The 23,546-nt window shown below is 40.4% G+C and overlaps 1 protein-coding gene and 1 long non-coding RNA gene across 2 annotated transcripts in view; both read left to right on the top strand.

The window, feature by feature from the left end:
* The window catches only part of LOC124995449, a 756,577-nt gene that overhangs the window by 35,433 nt on the left and 697,598 nt on the right, over positions 1 to 23,546 (top strand). The gene's annotated exons all lie outside the window — the stretch shown is intronic.
* On the top strand, positions 20,752 to 21,502 carry LOC124995509. The gene is made up of 2 exons (XR_007110727.1): positions 20,752 to 20,786; positions 20,896 to 21,502. It is a non-coding gene; the product is annotated as an uncharacterized LOC124995509 (long non-coding RNA).

Raw genomic sequence — 23,546 nt, 5'->3', positions numbered from 1 at the left:
AGCAGAATCATCTCCCACATCAAGACCTCCAGGAGCCTCCACATCCTGTGTGCAGTCCCAGTCTTCTGCTGGATTACTGCTACAGTTCTGGAGCACATGTTGACTACAGAGCAGAGAGGAGAGCTGCCCAAGACCCTGACTGACATGTACTCACACTTTGTGATGGTTCAGACAAAGAGGAAGAAGAACAAGTACCATGAGGGACATGAGACGAGTCCACAGGAGCTGATGGAGGCTGACAGGGAAGTTCTTCTGAAGCTGGGGAGGCTGGCGTTTGAACATCTGGAGGAAGGAAACATCATGTTCTACCAAGAAGACCTGGAGCGCTGTGGTCTAGATGTGAATGAGGCCTCAGTGTACTCAGGAGTTTGTACAGAGATCTTTAAAAGAGAGAGTGTGATCTTCCAGAAATCAGTCTACTGCTTTGTTCATCTGAGCGTTCAGGAGTTTCTGGCTGCAGTCTACATGTTCCACTGTTACACCAACAAGAAGACAGAGGTACTGGAGGACTTCCTGGGGAGAGACTACCAGGTCTCCACTAAGTCTCTGGATGACTTCCTGTGGAAAAGCTGGGATGATGATGATTATGATGGTGGTTCTGATGATGATTATGATGGTGGTTCTGATGATGAGGATGATGGTGATGATGATTATAATCATGATCATGGTCTTGTGCATAATGTGAACGACGCCTATAGTCCTCTGAATAACTTCCTGTATGGAGCCATGAAGAAATCCCTGCTCAGTAAAAATGGTCACCTGGACCTGTTTGTTCGCTTCCTTCATGGCCTCTCTCTGGAGTCCAACCACAGACTCTTAGGAGGTCTGCTGGGTCAGATAGAGGACAGTCCAGAAATCATCCAGAGAGTCATCAACAAGCTGAAGGAGATGGACACTGATCAAATGTCTCCTGACAGAAGCATCAACATCTTCCACTGTCTGATGGAGATGAACGACCTCTCAGTTCATCAGGAGATCCAAGAGTTCCTGAAGTCAGAGAACAGATCAGAGAAGAAACTCTCTGTGATCCACTGCTCAGCTCTGGCCTACATGCTGCAGATGTCAGAGGAGGTTCTGGATGAGTTGGACCTGAAGAAGTACAACACATCAGATGAGGGACGACAGAGACTGATCCCAGCTGTGAGGAACTGCAGAAAGGCTCAGTGAGTCCTGATCATTAACAGAATCAATCAGATGTTCATCAGATGATCACCTCACTCTGTTTCATACTCATTCAGTCAGGATCTAGATGGAAATTACCTGATTTTAAAACAGATTTATATCTTTTCTAATCACAGATTTACTGGATGTGGACTCTCAGAGACTCACTGTGAAGTTGTGTCCTCAGCTCTGAAGTCCAACCCTTCCTATCTGACAGAGCTGGATATGAGTAACAATAACCTGAAGAATTCAGGAGTGAAGCATCTGTCTGCTGGACTGGAGAGTCCAAACTGTAGACTGGAGACTCTGAGGTCAGTTCACTGACTGGAGCTGTTGGAGGTTTTCTGTATTTATTCACTTTAAATCACTGACTGATGTGTCAAATGTTGTTTAGTTGATAAATGTTCAGTCGAGAGTCTCTGACTACAAAGACTCAGTCTCCTCTGGTTTTTAACCCAGGAATTAGTAACAGAGCTCTACTGGAGGAGTTAACATGTCAGAGATACAATCAGGGACCAACATCAGACCAGACTGAAAGTCATCATTGAAACTTTAACATCTTCTAAAACACACAGAGAAGCAGTGAAGGGATGTTACAACTGGTGTCACATGTGACTGGGTTTAATCAGTCAGTCATGACGTCTTGTGCTGGAGAATCTTCTCTCAGCGACACACAACAATGTTGACTCCAAAGAGTTTATTGTTATAAACTAACAGAGCCAGGACGAGTTTTCTTATTTATTACAATCATACATCACTTAATTTCATTTATTTAATTATTTATTCGGAAAATACAGTGCACATTAATTAACATTTCTGTGAATGTGCCAGTGTTAGCCAACAGGCTAATTTTCATCTACATTACACATATTAAAAGGATGCATAAAATAAATATAAAAACAACAGATATCAAACAACAACAACAAGTTAGCATAAAACGATTTAAAAGTGTTCAGTCGTGGCTAAATTTAAAACAGAGAAACATAATTGACCAAAAGTAGTCGACCTGTGAGGGACTACACAGTCACCTCTTAAAGCTGAACTTGTGGTTCTTTTATTAGATGTTTTCTCTTGTATGAATGTACAGAGTGGTGGGGGAGCCTTGCCATTCAAAATCTTGAAACTCAGCAACTATTACATTTCACACATCACTGAAACTCCCCAAACTATCACTGGCCTCCAGTCTTAAACAACAAGTCCTGGTAAATATGCTGCTTTGGTGCAACAGTCCATTCACTTCTCCACTGATGATAAACTAAATACACAGTCACAGATTGTTACTGATGTTGTTGAGTCAGACTGATAGAAGGCTGCTGCTCTGAGTCAGGATGAAACACATCACACATTTAATTGGAGCTCACTTTTATTCTTAATTCAGATTCAAGAGCTGCATGTTGGAATGTTGCGTTCCAAAATGGCAGCCAAGTGACGTAGGCTCCACTTTCAATATCGCCAAACAATTGTGGATCCAGTGAAGCAGAGTTACCTGGTCAGGTGTTGGTCCTTGAACCAGTGATATTGATTAATCAGCTGATCACAGGGAACGACCAACAACAAAATGTTCAGCACTTATAAGTTTCAATGTAAAATAAACTACACTATACTACTGTGTCAAAAAGGGGGAAAGAGATCTGCTACTAGTGTCTGCAGACTGTGGCCTAGACTTTGAACAGGTAAAATCAAATGTTTGAGATATAGAGAAAGCTTAGAATATCTTTATGTAGCTGGTTCACCTGGAAAAAAGGCAACATTTTATTACCTGAATAACGTCACCAGGGACCCCTGCTGAATGTGCCTGACTTTGGTAAATGTGTTTTTGAGTTTTCATTCAAACTCAGAGGTGTGAATCATGGAGGTCATGGTGTCACTCAACTCTGGCTCAGGCCTCATGAGGGACATGTAAACCTCCATAATGTTCTTTTCAGAGCACATGAGTAGAGATCCCAACAAAAAATACAAAATTAGCCCATGAATAAATATATAAGAAACAGAGACAGAGGTAAATCTGTGTTATAAACATAGGAAGGAATAATAAGGTGCATTAACATTAATAACATGGAGTTATTTGATACAGAAAGGTGGGTTGTTGTCCAGCTGGATAGAGTTTGGTATGAATGACGTCCTGGAGCGTTCACTGTGGGAGTGGAGCTGAATCAGTCTGTTGGAGAATGACTTTCTCTGTCCCTCTATAGTCTGCTGGAGTGGATGAGATATTTCCATGATGAGAGAAGTTTGTCCTGTGTCTGTAAATGTGTGAATGAAGTTTAGTTCAAGACGAGCGTTTGTTGCAGAAACTGGACAAAATATCTAAATCTTTTATTCTTTATTCAGATTGAAAAGCTGCGGTTTGTCAGAGATCAGCTGTGATTCTCTGGTCTCAGCTCTGAAGTCCAACCCCTCCCATCTGAAACATCTGGACCTGAGTGACAACAAAGACCTGAAGGATTCAGGAGTGAAGCAGCTGTGTGGTTTTCTGGAGAGTCCAGACTGTAGACTGGAGACTCTGAGGTCAGTTCACTGTCTGTCACTGTTGTAGATCTGATATGTTTAATCACCAACTGAATCTAATTCATCTTCATCCACAACTTTATTGTTCCTCAAACTGAAGACAAACTCATTTCAATAACTGTATAAATCAAATCAAACCAACTTTATTTATATAGCACCTTTCATACAAATGACTTACAACCCAAGGTTCTTCACACGTAGAACAAACAAATATAAAACAAGTCTGAAGATCCCTCCCCCTTCCCACACACACACACACACACACACACACACACACACACACACACACACACACACACACACACACACACACACAAAGGAGCTCAGGGATAGAAGGAGCACAGATAAAATGAGTAACATGGCTGAGCACAGATGGACCAGTGAGGAAACACCATCACAGAGGACCGTCCAACACAACGTTCAACCCTCTGCAGCCCTGAGGTCCTCCAGCAGGCTGGTCCATAGACGTGTGATATGTGGTGTAATATGCTCTCTCTCTTTCTGGTCTTCGTCAGCACACGTGCTGCTGAGTTTTCAAGTAGTTGTAAAGGATTTATGTTTTTTTGGGGAGACCAGAAAGGAGAGCATTACAATAGTCAATACGACTGGAGATAAATGCATCAGCGTCTCTGTGTTTGATCCAGAGAGAAACAGTGCATCACAGTGTCTAAATGATTCCTCTTCAGAAGAGGCCTGACCAAGGCTGTCTTAAAAGCACTTGGGAGAACTCCTGTCTGAAGAGAACAAGTTCAAATATTCAAAACATCCTCAGCTAAAACGGATTAAAAATGGTGCAGGAATAGTATCTAAAAGGCAGGTTGCTGCTTTTAACTGAGAGATAACTTTCTCCAGCACCTTAGCATCAACCAGGACAAAACTATCCAGTGTTTCCTCACACAAAAACATAGATTCAGCTGCAATAAAAGCAGATTGAGATTGACTAAAATTGACTGAACACCAGGCTCTTGGTCCTTTCGTCGATTCTGCAGTTGGCTCGCCACTGACTGCTAGAGTCAGATTCAGATGATCTCTGTCTCTCTCTCTAAAACCAATCTATACATACAGTACAGAATGCATTAGTTACTATTATTTCATTTCTGTTTAAATCTGATCAAGTCATCTCCATTCAAATATCAAATCAAATATACCCAATAGTTAAGGATATGAATACTCTAATCAGTATGTAAATGAATATGTACACATCACACCATGGACTGGTCTCCTCTAATGAACAATCAATCAATCATGTATTTCCACCTCACAGCAAAGAAATAAAATCATGAAATTTATGAAACCATATATTTATGTTTTTTAACCTTTTAAATCTATTTATGCATTTTAACATTTTAACCATCACCTTTTAAACATTTTAATATATTTATCATTTTAGCAGTTAGATAACTTTTGTTACCTCTCATATCCATATAACATACATATATAACATGTTGGTAATTAAATGCATTAAATCACCCATACTTTGCATATAGACAAGAGGATAAATATTCCCTAAATCAAGTGATTTCTACGTTACAAACAGAGTCTAAAGGCACATTTACCGGTGAAAAAGATGTGCTACAATGGTAACTAGCTTAACCGTGCTAGCAGCAGAACTAAAACAACCAAATCCACATTCAAATGCTAGCGATTAGCACAGGGCTAGCGCGATTAGCGATCTTTTATAAGCATTTTTGACAATATAAAACTACTTGAAACCGTGTTTATAAGACATCAACAGTCAACAGTAAGAAGAAAAGTCATATCTCCGATTAGTTTTGTACGGCGGCATTTCACATTACAATGAGCTGGCACATTTAGCATAACACTCGTGTTAGCATTATCATCCTCACCGGAGGAGGTATCTTGAGGAGCTTTCACGGAATGCGGCTCAACTCTTTTCCTCACAGCGTTCGACCTAACGGACACAATATTTCAGTATGTTGATGTGAAACTTTATGAATTTCTGTTATTCTGGTGATATTTTCATACCAGTCCTTCATGCGTTGGGCAACGTCTTGACCGGAAGAAAGGAAAATCAAGCGTCTTTTTGACAATCCCCCGGGGCGTATACGCCCCCCTCTGGCAGAATAGGGGATCGCACCCTAGTAACCTTGTGCTGGTTACACTATACTATTGTCTCAAAAAGGGGGAAAGAGATCTGCTACTAGTGTCTGCAGACTGTGGCCTAGACTTAGAACTGGTAAAATCACATGTTTGAGATATAGAGAAAGCTTAGAATATCTTTATGTAGCTGGTTCACCTGGAAAAAAGGCAACATTTTATTACCTGAGTGATGTCACCAGGGACCCCCCCTGCTGAATGTGCCTGACTTTGGTCAATGTGTTTTTGAGTTTTCATTCAAACCCAGAGGTGTGAATCATGGAGGTCATGGTGTCACTCAACTCTGGCTCAGGCCTCATGAGGGACATGTAAACCTCCATAATGTTCCCAACAAAAAATACAAAATTAGCACATGAATAAATATATAAAAAACAGAGACAGAGGTTAATCTGTGTTATAAACATAGGAAGGAATAATAAGGTGCATTAACATTAATAACATGGAGTTATTTGATGCAGAAAGGTGGGTTGTTGTCCAGCTGGATAGAGTTTGGTATGAATGACGTCCTGGAGCGTTCACTGTGGGAGTGGAGCTGAATCAGTCTGTTGGAGAATGACTTTCTCTGTCCCTCTATAGTCTGCTGGAGTGGATGAGATATTTCCATGATGAGAGAAGTTTGTCCTGTGTCTGTAAATGTGTGAATGACATTTAGTTCAAGATGAGTGTTTGTAGCAGAAACTGGACAAAATATCTAAATCTTTTATTCTTTATTCAGAATGAACAGCTGCAGTTTGTCAGAGATCAGCTGTGATTCTCTGGTCTCAGCTCTGAATTCCAACCCCTCCCATCTGAAACATCTGGACCTGAGTGACAATAACCTGAAGGATTCAGGAGTGAAGCAGCTGTGTGGTTTTCTGGAGAGTCCAGACTGTAGACTGGAGACTCTGAGGTCAGTTCACTGTCTGTTACTGTTGTAGATCTGATATGTTTAATCACCAACTGAATCTAATTCATCTTCATCCACAACTTTATTGTTCCTCAAACTGAAGACAAACTCATTTCAATAACTGTATAAATCAAATCAAACCAACTTTATTTATATAGCACCTTTCATACAAATGAATTACAACCCAAGGTTCTTCACACGTAGAACAAACAAATATAAAACAAGCCTGAAGAACCCTCCCCCTTCCCACACACACACACACACACACACACACACACACACACACACACACACACACACACACACACACAAAGGAGGTCAGGGATAGAAAGAGCACAGATAAAATGAGTAACATGGCTGAGCACAGATGGACCAGTGAGGAAACACCATCACAGAGGACCGTTCAACACAACGTTCAACCCTCTGCAGCCCTGAGGTCCTCCAGCAGGCTGGTCCATAGACGTGGGCCATGAAACTGAAAAGATGCCTCTCCATACTTCTTTGTCTTGACTCTAGGAAGCACTAAAAGGCCGCTACCAGAGGAGCTCAGGGCTGCAAGGCTGATAAATATGAGGGACCAAGACCATGAAGACATTTAGAAACCAATAAAAGAAGCTTAAAATGGATCCTGAAACACACCAGGAGCCAATGCAGCATCTTAAAACTGGTGTAATATGCTCTCTCTCTTTCTGGTCTTCGTCAGCACACGTGCTGCTGAGTTTTCAAGTAGTTGTAAAGGATTTATGGTTTTTTGGGGAGACCAGAAAGGAGAGCATTACAATAGTCAATACAACTGGAGATAAAAGCATCAGCGTCTCTGTGTTTGATCCAGAGAGAAACGGGTGGACTCTGGCTGTGTTCTTGAGCTGCTAAACTCCACTTTTTACTATGTTATTAATGTGAGGGATAAAACCAAGCTCAGAGTCAATAATAACACCCAGGTTTTTACCTCTTCTCAGGGAAACATAGACATTGTCTGTAATTTAGGTAAAACTTTGTCTCTCTGAGCCTCAGGACCGATAACTAAAACCTCACTTGTGTCCTGGTTGAGCTGTAGGAACTTCTCTGCCATCCACGTCTTAATATCTAAACTACATTTAAAAGGACATCAATCAGTCCTGGGTCATCAGGAGACACGGACATATACAGCTGTGTATCATCTCCTGATGACTCCACCAAGTAGCAGCATGTACAAATTAAAAAGAGTTGGACCTCAGATTGAGCCTTGGGGGACACCACCATCCACTTTGGATTTCTCACAAGAGGAGTGTTCATCTATAGACTCATAACATTGTCTGCCAGTGAGGAAGGATTTAAACCAGTTACATGAGAGACTCATCATGTTGTGCAGTCTGCTTAAAAGAATATTGTCATCTACTGTGTCAAATGCTGCATTCAAATCCAATAGAACCAGGACAGAGAGTTTCTCCTTGTCCATGTTCATTTAAAACCTTCATCAGGAAAGTCTCACTTCTGTGATTTGTCCAAAAACCCAAAGTGAAAAGTTTCATACAAACTGTGAGTTTTCATAAAATCATTCAACTGCTTAAAAACCACTTTCTGTAAAATGTGACTTAAAAATGTCAGATTAGACACTGGCCTGTAATTATTGAGCATCACAGTGTCTAAATGATTCCTCTTCAGAAGAGGCCTGACCAAGGCTGTCTTAAAAGCACTTGGGAAATCTCCTGTCTGAAGAGAAGAAGTTCAGATATTCAAAACATCCTCAGCTAAAACGGATTTAAAAATGGTGCAGGAATAGTATCTAAAAGGCAGGTTGCTGTTTTTAACTGAGAGATAACTTTCTCCAGCCCCTTAGCATCAACCAGGACAAAACTATCCAGTGTTTCCTCACATAAAAACATAGATTCAGCTGCAATAAAAGCAGATTGAGATTGACTAAAAGCTGACCTAATACTTTTGTATAATGTATAATGTTGATGCTTCATTCCTGCTCAACACACACAGATGAGATCATGTGTTCAGATGCAGGTGTTTGAAGTGTGTTTAGTGTCTGAGCTTCCTGCTGTTTCATCATCATTCACTCACATTTCATTTGGAGTCAAACCTGCTGTGATCCATGTATCAGTCCATTCTCTCTGAACCACAGCTGCTGGAAGGAGCTCACACACCTCACACTGTCACATATTACTGTGTGTAGAAGACATGATGGAGATCCACAATAACACAAAGACAAAGTCACTCAGACATCGAGAGGAGATTTTATCTACATCTTTTATTCTTTATTCAGATTGATGAGCTGCAGGTTGTCAGAGATCAGCTGTTATTATCTGGTCTCAGCTCTGAAGTCCAACCCCTCCCATCTGAAACATCTGGACCTGAGTGACAACAACCTGAAGGATTCAGGAGTGAAGCAGCTGTGTGGTTTTCTGGAGAGTCCAGACTGTAGACTGGAGACTCTGGAGTAAGTTCACTGTCTGTTACTGTTGCAGATCTGATATGTTTAATCACCAACTGAATCTAATTAATGTTCAACCACAACTTTCCTCCATAAATCTGTAAATGTCCTTTAGTTCAAGACCAGTGTTTGTAGCAGAACCTATAGAAAATGTTAAAGTCAATGAAGCTTAAAGGCTGTTAGGACACAGTAATGTTGAGCTGAACATTTAAAACTTGAACACATCTGATTGAATTATTCATGATTTAATCTATATCTTTTATTCTTTATTCAGATTGAAGAACTGCTGGTTGACAGAGATCAGCTGTGATCCTCTGGTCTCAGCTCTGAAGTCCAACCCCTCCCATCTGAAACATCTGGAGCTGAGAGAAAACTTCTTGAAGGATTCAGATGTGAAGCATCTTCTTCATCTTGTGGAGAGTCCAGACTATAAACTGGAGACTCTGAGGTGAGTCTCCATGTTTTCTTTGTGTGCTGAGATGAATATGATGGTAAAGTTGTGGTGACATCAGGCTGATATTCTACTGATCCACACTGAGGATCTTCATGGTAAAGTCTGGTTTCTTCTTCTGTGGTTTAGTCCGTTGACCGTGGCAGAGCCATGTTGAGCTCCACATTTCAAAGCTTCATATAAGAAGAAAAATCCTCCACTGGATGATTGACTCTGAAACTCTGATACTCTTCATTTCCACCTTAAATTCTGTCAGACATTTAGGACAGAACTAAAATCATTTCCACCACATCTGACCGGAACTAATAAATGTTCGGTATTTACCTGTGGAGTCTAGTGATGATTATAGTGACAAATTCAAAGTAAACAGCATCAATGCTCCAGAAAATTAGACTTTGTTTGTATTCATCCTGACGTGTTTGTTTTCTTTGAAACTTGAGAATCTTCAGTGGAATCAGAAATAAATTTATCTGCACAACATGAGTTTATAGAGATGGAGCCTCTGGTGGAGCTGTCAGAGCTCAGGGCTGAAGTCACTACATCTTTACGTTGTTATTAATATTAATGAAAACTCTCCTTCACTTCTTCTATTTGACTGTTTGAAGCTGCTTCCTGTTGGTTTCAGTTGTTTGGAGTTTCTATTTTATGAACTTGTTCATTCTGAACTTTCAGCTTGTAACAATTCACCTTTCCAGGACGATAATAATGTTGATAATGTCTCATTTTATATCACGTAAATTCAGAATAATTCATCATTTAACGAAAGAACTTAAATTTGATCCATTACACGCACTTCTAAATGTCTTTTAAATTATATCAAGTTCGTTTAACTCCGCGGCTGCTGATGTCGTTTGATCCAATCACCGCAGGTGTCCCGAGTAACAATAAGCGACAGGTTCGTTCCAAAAAAAATAGAGGAAAAAACAAAAATGTGCGATAGAGACTTCCGGTTATGGCGGCTTGCTGAGTGGACGCGTGTAAGACTGCTCTGCTACTGAACCCTTCAAATCCTTTCTAAAGGTTCAATTTTATGCGTTAGTCAACCCAACGACAACACCGGAGTTTAAGAAAATATCAATGAGACAAAAGAAGACAAACCGCGGCCGGACACAACAGATCAGCTTCAGTAACTTTGCAACTCCGACTGCCAAAGCCAAGCTCACCGCTAACAACGTGGCCATGGAAGCTGGCGCCTGCATGAACCCCGCTGCTAGCATCAGCCCCGAGAAACGACCGGAGGGAGACATTACTACTGTCAGGGAAGAGTCCGGTGCCTCTTTGACAACCATACTGGCAGCTATTAACACTATGAAGACTGAAATCTCATCCAAATTTGATGGCATCATGTCTGTGTTAGAAAATGTAAGGAGAGACATTACAGACTGTTGGGAAAGAATTACACAGGCAGACGAGAATCTCAAAAACACAAGACGATACAACTGCGCTCCAAAAGTAGGTGAGACATCTAGAGGACAAAAATAAAGAGCTAGAGGAGGAAGTACTAGACCTGGAAGCTGGTTCACGTCGCTCCAATCTACGGCTTGTCAATCTACCTGAGGGTACGGAAGGTGAAGACACCTCTGGATTCCTGGAAGACTAGATACCGGAGGCACTGGAGCTCGCGCCGCTCCGGGAAAAATTACGTTGGAAAGGGCACATAGACCTGGACCAAGAAGACAACATAAAACTGACTCCACACCGAGGACCCTCATAATGAAGTTTCTAACTACAAAGACAAGGAAGCGGTGATGAGAGCGGCTCAGGCTAAAAACTAAGTCCTCTACAAAAATCAGCCGGTGAGATTCTACCAAGACATGGCAGCAGATTTGCACAAGAAGCTAAAAGAGTTTGAGGGTCAAAGCGACAACTCCGTTCACTGGGGCTCCGGTGCGGCATGATCCCTCCTGCCCGGCTGATCGTTACCTACAAGGAGCGCTCACACATCTTCTACAGTGCAGACGAAGCTGAACGCTTCATGAAGAAGATCCAGTCGGATAATAATCCAGACTGAGATATCGATGATCAGACGACACCGTAAGAAATGTTCTCTAAAACTGTTGCTGGAACATTATTCTGATATCACAGGAGTGGAGGGTAGAGTGAAAGTTAGTTACGTTGTTACACTAAGTTCTGATCGCTCTCCCTCCCGGTCTATTGATAAAGAACAATCCTCAGATTTAATATGCGCTGTTTAATTAAGCACATGTGGATGGGTTTTTCTGTTTGCTGGGTTGATTTAACAGGAATCTCTGTGACACAGTAGCGGAGCAGCTCCGTTTATTCTGTTTGTTGTAGGTTTGTTTTTTTACGTCAGCATAGCTATACTGATCCTGACGTAGTGTGCGGACCAGCTCTTTGCTTTCTGGAGGTCCCACATAGGAAGGGGGAAGGGCACCTGACGGGAAACATTCAGGTGGATTAATAATGGTTGAGGGAAATAATTTAGTTCTTTGTTTGGTCTGAAATTACTGAAAGTGTTGGGAAAATTCAAAACAATTTATCCATATGTCTGTTGATCTTAAGGTAAGAATTACATCCTGGAACTGCAGAGGGTTACAAAAAACAAAAAAGTTATGAACAGGATTTAAACATTACAGTCTAATATATTCCTTCAAGAAACTCACCCAACACATGGAGATGAACTCAAAGTGAGGAGGAGGTGGAAGGGTAAAATTCTGTCAGCTCCCTTTACCTCTCAGGCAAGTGGTGTCATGACTGATCCATGACTCTGTTCCACTACAGATTCATAACGTTATCAAAGATAAGGCAGGGTGATACTTGATTATTCAGGGGAGAATTCTTAGGGAACAATTCATTCTAATAAATATCTACGCTCCAAACACAGACCAACCCAAATTTTCCACAACTTATTTCTTACTATTGCCTCTTTATCTGGTGCTTGTATTATGGCAGGTGATTTTAATTGCACCTTAGATCCACGGAAAGACAAAAGTATAGGAGTGGACCAGTCTCATCTGAGAAGCAGGGGTGTAATTCATCACTTCATGAAAGAAATCAGTCTAATTGATGTTTAGAGGGAAGATAATCCCAATGGGAAAAAATATTCATGCTACTCCGGTACACACCAGTCACACTCTCATAGATTTCTTCTTAGTTTCAACAATACTAAAATGTAAAATAAAGGAGGTTTCCTATGGCGCCATACTCCTGTCAGATCATGCTTCAAACTCTAGTTTATTATGATCCCAAATTGAGTAGTGATATTCCCAAATGGAGATTTAAAACAAAATGGTTGGCAGATACTGGCTTTGTCACTTTCTTAGATGAACAGATTAAATACTATTTTGAAACAAACGCAATAGAAAAATCAGGAAGCATCAGGTGGAAGCGTTTAAGGCCTTTATTATGGGACAAATAATTAACATTACTAGTTTTAAAGCCAAGGAAACCTACAAAATACAAAATCATTAGACACAGATATGAAGAAATTTGAAGACGAATACTACCAGTCTGGTTCTCAAGATGTTCACCAAACATTACTTCTGTTAAGAACGCAATATAATGAAATATCTACAACAAGAGCTTTATCAAGCTTACTACCACTTAAACAGACATTCTACGATCAAGGAGAAAAGCCTGGCAGAGTGCTGGCATGGTGCATCAAACAACTCCAGAATGAAAGACTTATTACCTCACTACAAAACCATAATAATGAAAATATTGTTGAGCCACTTGAAATAAATGAAAACTTCAAATAAAAATTTTATGAAAAGCTTTATAGCTCAGAAATAGGTCTCAATGCATCTGAAATGAATCATTTCCTGGACACCATCCACATCCCCAAGATATCAGAGGTAATTAAGGGAGAACTAGAGAAAGATATAACCTTAGTGGAACTATCTGTGGCTACTGACAGAATCAAAGGAGGAAAAACCCCTGGGCCAGATGGGATACCCATTGAAGTTTATAAAATCTTCAAACATAGACTGATGCCAGCATTATTAGAAATATTTAAGGAATCTTTCCATGATGGAATCTATCCAACATCTTCAAGGGGAGCACTAGTTACTTTGTTGCTAAAACCGGGCAAACCGAATAACAAATGTGAGAACTTTAGGCCGATTAGTCTAATAAATATAGATTTAAAAACGCCAGCTAAGTCTGCCCCTCCCAATATACCTGTACTCAGCAAACACAAAAACCCTTAAAAAGGATACAAAACCCCAATTGTGAAAAATATGATGAGATGATAAGTTTGCCATCAAATTAGGAAATATTTGAAATAAACACCCTCTGTCTGTCTTCAGCCCAATGTGGGGAAATAACTCCCTCCCTCCAGGTAAATCAGATGGGGATTCAAATCTTGGGCTACGAAGGGGCTGTAAAAATAGGAGACCTTTACAACTCTCAGAAGGTGATGATGACATTTGCAGAAATGGTTGATAAATTTAATATACCCCACAACCATTTTTTTTTTTTTTTTTTTAAATACCTACAGTGAAGAAACTTCATGAGAACACAGCAAAATCAAACATTAAACATCCCTGAAATGTCTGCTATAGAAACATTAATGAACGTGAATCTTTTAGGGACGGGTTTAATATCCAAAATTTACAAATGCCTAGTAGACGGAAGTACAGGAACTTGTGCAGGACGGCTGGGGGCGTGGAGAGAGGATCTACAGGAGGTAATCCCAATAGAAAAGTGGGAGGAGGCATGCTCTAAAGCACAATGGAGAACCACTAACACTCGCCTGAAATTACTACAATACAACTGGTTGATGTGAACGTATATCACTCCAGAAAACCTTAACAGATTTAACGGCGCCGTACCTGATATTTATATTAAATGTGAGAAGGAAAAGGGTCCATTTTTCCACTGTTTTTGGCAATGTACAGAAATACAAAACTTCTGGCAAGAAATAAAAGAATGTATTGAAAACATTTTACAGATTCAAATACCCTTAGTCCCACAGCTGTTCATATTATGTCTGTATCCAAATAATTTGAAGATTAAAAAACATCAAGGAATGTTTGTAGACCTACAGTAAGTGTGTTAATGGAGAAGAGAGTAATCGCCCTCTCATGGAAAAACATCAGAAGTCCAAGTGTAAGCAGGTGGTTATCTGAGCTATCTACAACTCTCCCCTTAGAGAAAATTATATTTACCATAAAACATCAGCTACATCATTTCCACCAGATCTGGGACCCCTTCATCGGCTACGTATCCAGAGCAGATCTGTCACATATGATGGAAGAGCCTGGGGACATGTAAGACACTTTGCAGTACCTAAGATTGCAGAAGTGTTTGTTTTATGTTCTTCTTTTTCCTATACAATCAACTAGAATGGTCTAACTCATAGACCTGATTCCCAACCTAGTTTTGGAGTAAGCTGATAGGGTGGGGGGGTGGTTAGGCATGTTTGTTCGAGACATGTAGTTGTATTGTAATGTATTGTTTTTCTTTGTTGTATTGTGGAAAACAATAAAAAGAATGTTGGTAAAGAAAAATGTGCGATTGATCGCTAACTGATAAACCAGCACAAAAAAAGTTACAAAAGGCTTAGATTTCACCCGGATCTAGACGGAGCGATAAACCCCTCAGGGAAAGGCTCTCCCGTCTGCTCCTCTCTCTGCACGCCAAGCGTCGGTCGGGTTGGGGGGTAGAGACCCACCGGAACCATCCACAGTATTATCCCAGTAGTCCGCTCACCAGTGTCTTTCTTGAAGGCTGTCTGTATTTACTTTTCCCGGCTAACTCGGTAAGCTGCTTCTTTCAGGTCCTCTGTTACAGGTCCACACTTCATCTATGGTTCTTATCCTGGTCTCCCGCTTCTCCACAAATACAAAGACCACCCATACCATACCCCTCCATATACAGGGAAAATGTCATCCTCATATGTTAAGAGAACCTGCTGTTTTACCATATCTTTCATTTCACTGCCTTATGAGTCACAAGCTCTGAACACATGATGGGACTCAATGATTCTAAGCAGGAACTGTTTTAACTCACATATTTTATTCTTGATTCAGACTGGATGTTTCAGAGATCAGCTGTGATCCTCTGGTCTCAGCTCTGAAGTCCAACCCCTCCGATCTGAAACATCTGGACCTGAGAAACAACAACCTGAAGTATTCAGATGTGAAGCATCTTCTTGATCTTGTGAAGAGTCCAGACTATAAACTGGAGACTCTGAGGTCAGACTCCATGTTTTTTTTGTGTGCTGAGATGAATATGATGGTAAAGTTGTGGTGACATCAGGCTGATATTCTACTGATCCACACTGAGGATCTTCATGGTAAAGTCTGGTTTCTTCTTCTGTGGTTTAGTCCGTTGACTGTGGCAGAGCCATGTTGAGCTCCACATTTCAAAGCTTCATAGAAGAAGAAAAATCCTCCACTGCATGATTGACTCTGAAACTCTGACACTCTTCATTTCCACCTTAGAGTTTTTTCAAATTAAGAGGAGACCAACAACAAACGATTGTTTTATATTATATCCAAATCAGTTTTGCCAAATGTCTTTATTCATCTGAACCACAATTTAAATAGTTCACATTGAAAGAACAAAACATCTTTAACATGTGAACTTTAAACTTGTTCATTCTGAACCTTCTTCAGCTCTGAACACGATTTAAAGGAGGAACTTTCTGAACTCACATCTTTTATTCTTTATTCAGATTGAAGAGCTGCAGTTTGTCAGAGATCAGCTGTTATTATTTGGTCTCAGCTCTGAAGTCCAACCCCTCCCATCTGAAACATCTGGACCTGAGTGAAAACAACAACCTGAAGGATTCAGGAGTGAAGCAGCTGTGTGGTTTTCTGGAGAGTCCAGACTGTAGACTGGAGACTCTGGAGTAAGTTCACTGTCTGTTACTGTTGTAGATCTGATATGTTTAATCACCAACTGAATCTTATTCATCTTCATCCACAACTTTATTGTTCCTCAAACTGAAGACAAACTCATTTCAATAACTGTATAAATCAAATCAAACCAACTTTATTTATATAGCACCTTTCATACAAATGAATTACAACCCAAGGTTCTTCACACGTAGAACTAACAAATATAAACAAGCCTGAAGAACCCTCCCCCTTCCCACACACACACACACACACACACACACACACACACACACACACACACACACACACACACACACACACACACACACACACAAAGGAGGTCAGGGATAGAAAGAGCACAGATAAAATGAGTAACATGGCTGAGCACAGATGGACCAGTGAGGAAACACCATCACAGAGGACCGTTCAACACAACGTTCAACCCTCTGCAGCCCTGAGGTCCTCCAGCAGGCTGGTCCATAGACGTGGGCCATGAAACTGAAAAGATGCCTCTCCATACTTCTTTGTCTTGACTCTAGGAAGCACTAAAAGGCCGCTACCAGAGGAGCTCAGGGCTGCAAGGCTGATAAATATGAGGGACCAAGACCATTCAGACGTTTAGAAACCAATAAAAGAACCTTAAAATGGATCCTGAAACACACCAGGAGCCAATGCAGCATCTTAAAACTGGTGTAATATGCTCTCTCTCTTTCTGGTCTTCGTCAGCACACGTGCTGCTGAGTTTTCAAGTAGTTGTAAAGGATTTATGGTTTTTTGGGGAGACCAGAAAGGAGAGCATTACAATAGTCAATAGGACTGGAGATAAAAGCATCAGTGTCTCTGTGTTTGATCCAGAGAGAAACGGGTGGACTCTGGCTGTGTTCTTGAGCTGCTAAAATCCACTTTTTACTATGTTTTTAATGTGAGGGATAAAACCAAGCTCAGAGTCAATAATAACACCCAGGTTTTTACCTCTTCTCAGGGAAACATAGACATTGTCTGTAATTTAGGTAAAACTTTGTCTCTCTGAGCCTCAGGACCGATAACTAAAACCTCACTTGTGTCCTGGTTGAGCTGTAGGCACTTCTCTGCCACCCACGTCTTAATATCTAAAATACATTTAAAAGGACATCAATCAGTCCTGGGTCATCAGGAGACACGGACATATACAGCTGTGTATCATCTCCTGATGACTCCACCAAGTAGCAGCATGTACAAACTAAAAAGAGTTGGACCTCAGATTGAGCCTTGGGGGACACCACCATCCAGTTTGGATTTCTCACAAGAGGAGTGTTCATCTATAGACTCATAACATTGTCTGCCAGTGAGGAAGGATTTAAACCAGTTACATGAGAGACTTATCATGTTGTGCAGTCTGCTTAAAAGAATATTGTCATCTACTGTGTCAAATGCTGCACTCAAATCCAATAGAACCAGGACAGAGAGTTTCTCCTTGTCCATGTTCATTTAAAACCTTCATCAGGAAAGTCTCACTTCTGTGATTTGTCCAAAAACCCAAAGTGAAAAGTTTCATACAAACTATGACTTTTCATAAAATCATTCAACTGGTTAAAAACCACTTTCTGTAAAATGTGACTTAAAAATGTCAGATTAGACACTGGCCTGTAATTATTGAGCATCACAGTGTCTAAATGATTCCTCTTCAGAAGAGGCCTGACCAAGGCTGTCTTAAAAGCACTTGGGAAATCTCCTGTCTGAAGAGAAGAAGTTCAGATATTCAAAACATCCTCAGCTAAAACGGATTTAAAAATGGTGCAGGAATAGTATCTAAAAGGCAGGTTGCTGCTTTTAACTGAGAGATAACTTTCTCCAGCCCCTTAGCATCAACCAGGACAAAACTATCCAGTGTTTCCTCAGATAAAAACGTAGATTCAGCTGCAATAAAAGCAGATTGAGATTGACTAAAAGCTGACCTAATACTTTTGTATAATGTATAATGTTGATGCTTCATTCCTGCTCAACACACACAGATGAGATCATGTGTTCAGATGCAGGTGTTTGAGGTGTGTTTAGTGTCTGAGCTTCCTGCTGTTTCATCATCATTCACTCACATTTCATTTGGAGTCAAACCTGCTGTGATCCATGTATCAGTCCATTCTCTCTGAACCACAGCTGCTGGAAGGAGCTCACACACCTCACACTGTCACATATTACTGTCTGTAGAAGACATGATGGAGATCCACAATAACACAAGGACAAAGTCACTCAGACATCGAGAGGAGATTTAATCTACATCTTCTATTCTTTATTCAGATTGAACAGCTGCAGTTTGTCAGAGATCAGCTGTGATTCTCTGGTCTCAGCTCTGAAGTCCAACCTCTCCCATCTGAAACATCTGGACCTGAGTAACAACAACAGCCTGAAAGATTCAGCAGTGAAGCAGCTGTGTGGTTTTCTGGAGAGTCCAGACTGTAGACTGGAGACTCTGAGGTCAGTTCACTGTCTGTTACTGTTGTAGATCTGATATGTTTAATCACCAACTGAATCTAATTCATCTTTATCCACAACTTTATTGTTCCTCAAACTGAAGACAAACTCATTTCAATAACTGTATAAATCAAATCAAACCAACTTCATTTACACATACACACACACACACACACACACACACACACACACACACACACACACACACCGTGTCATCAGCTCCTAAAGAGGAGAAACACTAGAGCTGGAATTAAAGATCAATAACAACAAAAATAATATATAAAAACTAAATATATACAATTAAATAAGTAAATACAAATTTAAATAAATATTCGCTGGATAGATCCATAAATAAATAAGTAGAGTGTTAGTGCAGCATATGTAAATCAAGCTAAAATAGACATTTAAGACTAAATGCTAAGATTAAAAGGTTCGTCTTGAGTCTCTTTTTAAAAATATCAACCCTCTGCAGCCCTGAGGTCCTCCAGCAGGCTGGTCCATAGACGTGGGCCATGAAACTGAAAAGATGCCTCTCCAAACACACAAAATATGAACGATGGGCGCCTGACAGGATTCACACTGTCAGAAAAATTATTTCTAGTTTCATGTTCATGAAGATAATTGGAGAGGCAAGAAAAGACCCAGCTATTGCCTCCCTACAAAACTGGCACCACAAGGAAAACAAAAACATTCAGTTCAGGGATTAACGTTTCTTTTAAGTATAACAAGGGCTGATTACAGCTTCAATCCTCAGATATTCAAATTAAATATATATCAATAAGCAATTCAACTCAAGTTCAACCACATTAAGATCATCATGAACATAAAAGTTAATTCTCAAGCAGAAATAATCATGAGCAAAACAGCTCAATAAGTCCTTTGGTGAGCAGAGAGAGTGTGTGTGTGTGTGTGTGTGTGTGTGTGTGTGTGTGTGTGTGTGTGTGTGTGTGTGTGTGTGTGTGTGTGTGTGTGTGTGTGTGTGTGTTTCTCCTTGTCCATGTTCATTTAAAACCTTCATCAGGAAAGTCTCACTTCTGTGATTTGTCCAAAAACCCAAAGTGAAAAGTTTCATACAAACTGTGAGTTTTCATAAAATTATTCAACTGCTTAAAAACCACTTTGTGTAAAATGTGACTTAAAAATGTCAGATTAGACACTGGTCTGTAATTATTGAGCATCACAGTGTCTAAATGATTCCTCTTCAGAAGAGGCCTGACCAAGGCTGTCTTAAAAGCACTTGGGAAAACTCCTGTCTGAAGAGAAGAAGTTCAAATATTCAAAACATCCTCAGCTAAAACAGATTTAAAAATGCTGCAGGAATAGTATCTAAAAGGCAGGTTGCTGCTTTTAACTGAGAGATAACTTTCTCCAGCACCTTAGCATCAACCAGGACAAAACTATCCAGTGTTTCCTCACATAAAAACATAGATTCAGCTGCAATAAAAGCAGATTGAGATTGACTAAAAGCTGACCTAATACTTTTGTATAATGTATAATGTTGATGCTTCATTCCTGCTCAACACACACAGATGAGATCATGTGTTCAGATGCAGGTGTTTGAGGTGTGTTTAGTGTCTGAGCTTCCTGCTGTTTCATCATCATTCACTCACATTTCATTTGGAGTCAAACCTGCTGTGATCCATGTATCAGTCCATTCTCTCTGAACCACAGCTGCTGGAAGGAGCTCACACACCTCACACTGTCACATATTACTGTCTGTAGAAGACATGATGGAGATCCACAATAACACAAGGACAAAGTCACTCAGACATGGAGAGGAGATTTAATCTAAATCTTTTATTCTTTGTTCAGATTGTGGCTCTGCAGTTTGTCAGAGATCAGCTGTGATTCTCTGGTCTCAGCTCTGAAGTCCAACCCCTCCCATCTGAAACATCTGGAGCTGAGTCTCAACAGAAACCTGAAGGATTCAGGAGTGAAGCAGCTGTGTGGTTTTCTGGAGAGTCCAGACTGTAGACTGGAGTTTCTGGGGTCAGTTCACTGTCTGTTACTGTTGTAGATCTGATATGTTTAATCACCAACTGAATCTAATTGATCTTCATCCACAACTTTCCTCCATAAATCTGTGAATGTCCTTTAGTTCAAGACCAGTGTTTGTAGCAGAAATTGTAGAAAAAGTCAGTGAAGCTGTGAAGGGGCTGGGGGCTGGGACCCAAGTGCAACTGGAAAAACCAGGCAGAAGAATCGTCCACAAAACAAGAACTTTAATCCAAAAGTAGACCAAGGTCAAAATCCAAAAGGAGGAAAATAGCAGAAGAGCTCATATACAATAGTAGAGATGTTACACTCCAAGCAGACACTCAACACAGTGTCGAGCTTTCAAAGCAGAAGTATCGCCACAAGAGGCTTTGATGCTTCACTTCATACAGTGAAAAATCACGTGACTCCTCAAATGAAGCTTCACTAGGTCACACGCGTATCGGCCATGTGTCACTACAGTTTGGAATTCAGGGCTGGGTTTTCTATCTCAATGCATATAAATAGCCACAATTCATCAAAATGTCACAAGGTTTTGAGAGGAGAGTTTTGCATACGTCATCGATTTACAACCAAGCAGAGTGAGGTTTCAGGTGGGAGTAGTACAACAATAGATTAGCTTGTGTACTTACATTGGCACATAGGGATTCACACATTATACATATATTGACTTACATACATACATACTAAGCACACATACAGAGAAACAAGCATTTTACACAACCATTGTCACCACAGTCCCTAGTTGGAAAAACGTTTCACTTTTCTTATTTTGTAATTTGTATTTCTACCAATCACCCAAAAGCATATATCTAAAACATACAGTATTATATGAAGGCACAACCACACAAGCACATCATTATTTTATTGAAAGAATATAAATCAAGCATTTCAAAATGCACATACTATAGATCCTTCATTGTTAAACAGTGCCTCACCGTTTCACCACCCTTTGCCTCGTTTCCTGTGAATGCTATGTCTACTTTTATCCAGCAGATGTCGCCACATTTAATCGTATAAATCGCTTCACAACACTGAACCACTTCAACACAATTGCTTCAGATTGATTCAGTGTTTCACAAAGCTTCAGTTTTTCCATCACTGCACAATACACAAGTAGCAAACAACAAAAGAAAACACAAGAGGGTTTAAACACAAAGTTACAAGGACAAGGGGGATGAGGCAGGGTTTAAATACACTGGGTAACAAGACACAGGGGAAACACATTAGAGTGGAGACATGAATCACAGAGGAGGAAACAACAGGAAGCAACACTAACAGCAATACACACTACAAAGTAAAACAGGAAATGAATACAAATGAAACAGATTCTGACAGAAGCTTAAAGGCTGTTAGGACACAGTAATGTTGAGCTACACATTTAAAACCTGAACACATCTGATGGAATTATTCAGGATTTAATCTACATCTTTTATTCTTTATTCAGGTTGAGGGACTGCAGTTTGTCAGAGATCAGCTGTGATTCTCTGGGACCAGCTCTGAAGTCCAACCCCTCCCATTTGAAACATCTGGACCTGAGTGACAACAGAGACCTGAATGATTCAGCAGTGAAGCAGCTGTGTGGTTTTCTGGAGAGTCCAGACTGTAGACTGGAGACTCTGAGGTCAGTTCACTGTCTGTTACTGTTGTAGATCTGATATGTTTAATCACCAACTGAATCTAAATCATCTTCATCCACAACTTTATTGTTCCTCAAACTGAAGACAAACTCATTTCAATAACTGTATAAATCAAATCAAACCAACTTTATTTATATAGCACCTTTCATACAAATGAATTACAACTCAAGGTTCTTCACACGTAGAACAAACAAATATAAAACAAGTCTGAAGATCCCTCCTCCTTCACCCACACACACACACAAAGGAGGTCAGGGATAGAAAGAGCACAGATAAAATGAGTAACATGGCTGAGCACAGATGGACCAGTGAGGAAACACCATCACAGAGGACCGTTCAACACAACGTTCAACCCTCTGCAGCCCTGAGGTCCTCCAGCAGGCTGGTCCATAGACGTGGGCCATGAATCTGAAAAGATGCCTCTCCATACTTCTTTGTCTCAACTCTAGGAAGCACTAAAAGGCCGCTACCAGAGGAGCTCAGGGCTGCAAGGCTGATAAATATGAGGGACCAAGACCATGAAGACATTTAGAAACCAATAAAAGAACCTTAAAATGGATCCTGAAACACACCAGGAGCCAATGCAGCATCTTAAAACTGGTGTAATATGCTCTCCCTCTTTCTGGTCTTCGTCAGCACACGTGCTGCTGAGTTTTCAAGTAGTTGTAAAGGATTTATGGTTTTTTGGGGAGACCAGAAGGAGAGCATTACAATAGTTAATACAACTGGAGATAAAAGCATCAGCGTCTCTGTGTTTGATCCAGAGAGAAACGGGTGGACTCTGGCTGTGTTCTTGAGCTGCTAAAATCCACTTTTTACTATGTTTTTAATGTGAGGGATAAAACCAAGCTCAGAGTCAATAATAACACCCAGGTTTTTACCTCTTCTCAGGGAAACATAGACATTGTCTGTAATTTAAGTAAAACTTTGTCTCTCTGAGCCTCAGGACCGATAACTAAAACCTCACTTCTGTCCTGGTTGAGCTGTAGGAACTTCTCTGCCACCCACGTCTTAATATCTAAAATACATTTAAAAGGACATCAATCAGTCCTGGGTCATCAGGAGACAGGACATATACAGCTGTGTATCATCTCCTGATGACTCCACCAAGTAG

This window comes from Mugil cephalus, chromosome 18 (assembly GCF_022458985.1).
Source record: "Mugil cephalus isolate CIBA_MC_2020 chromosome 18, CIBA_Mcephalus_1.1, whole genome shotgun sequence".
Taxonomy (NCBI): Eukaryota; Metazoa; Chordata; class Actinopteri; order Mugiliformes; family Mugilidae; genus Mugil; species Mugil cephalus.
Note: the sequence above shows the minus strand (reverse complement) of the source record. Positions and strands in the feature narration are given on the sequence as shown.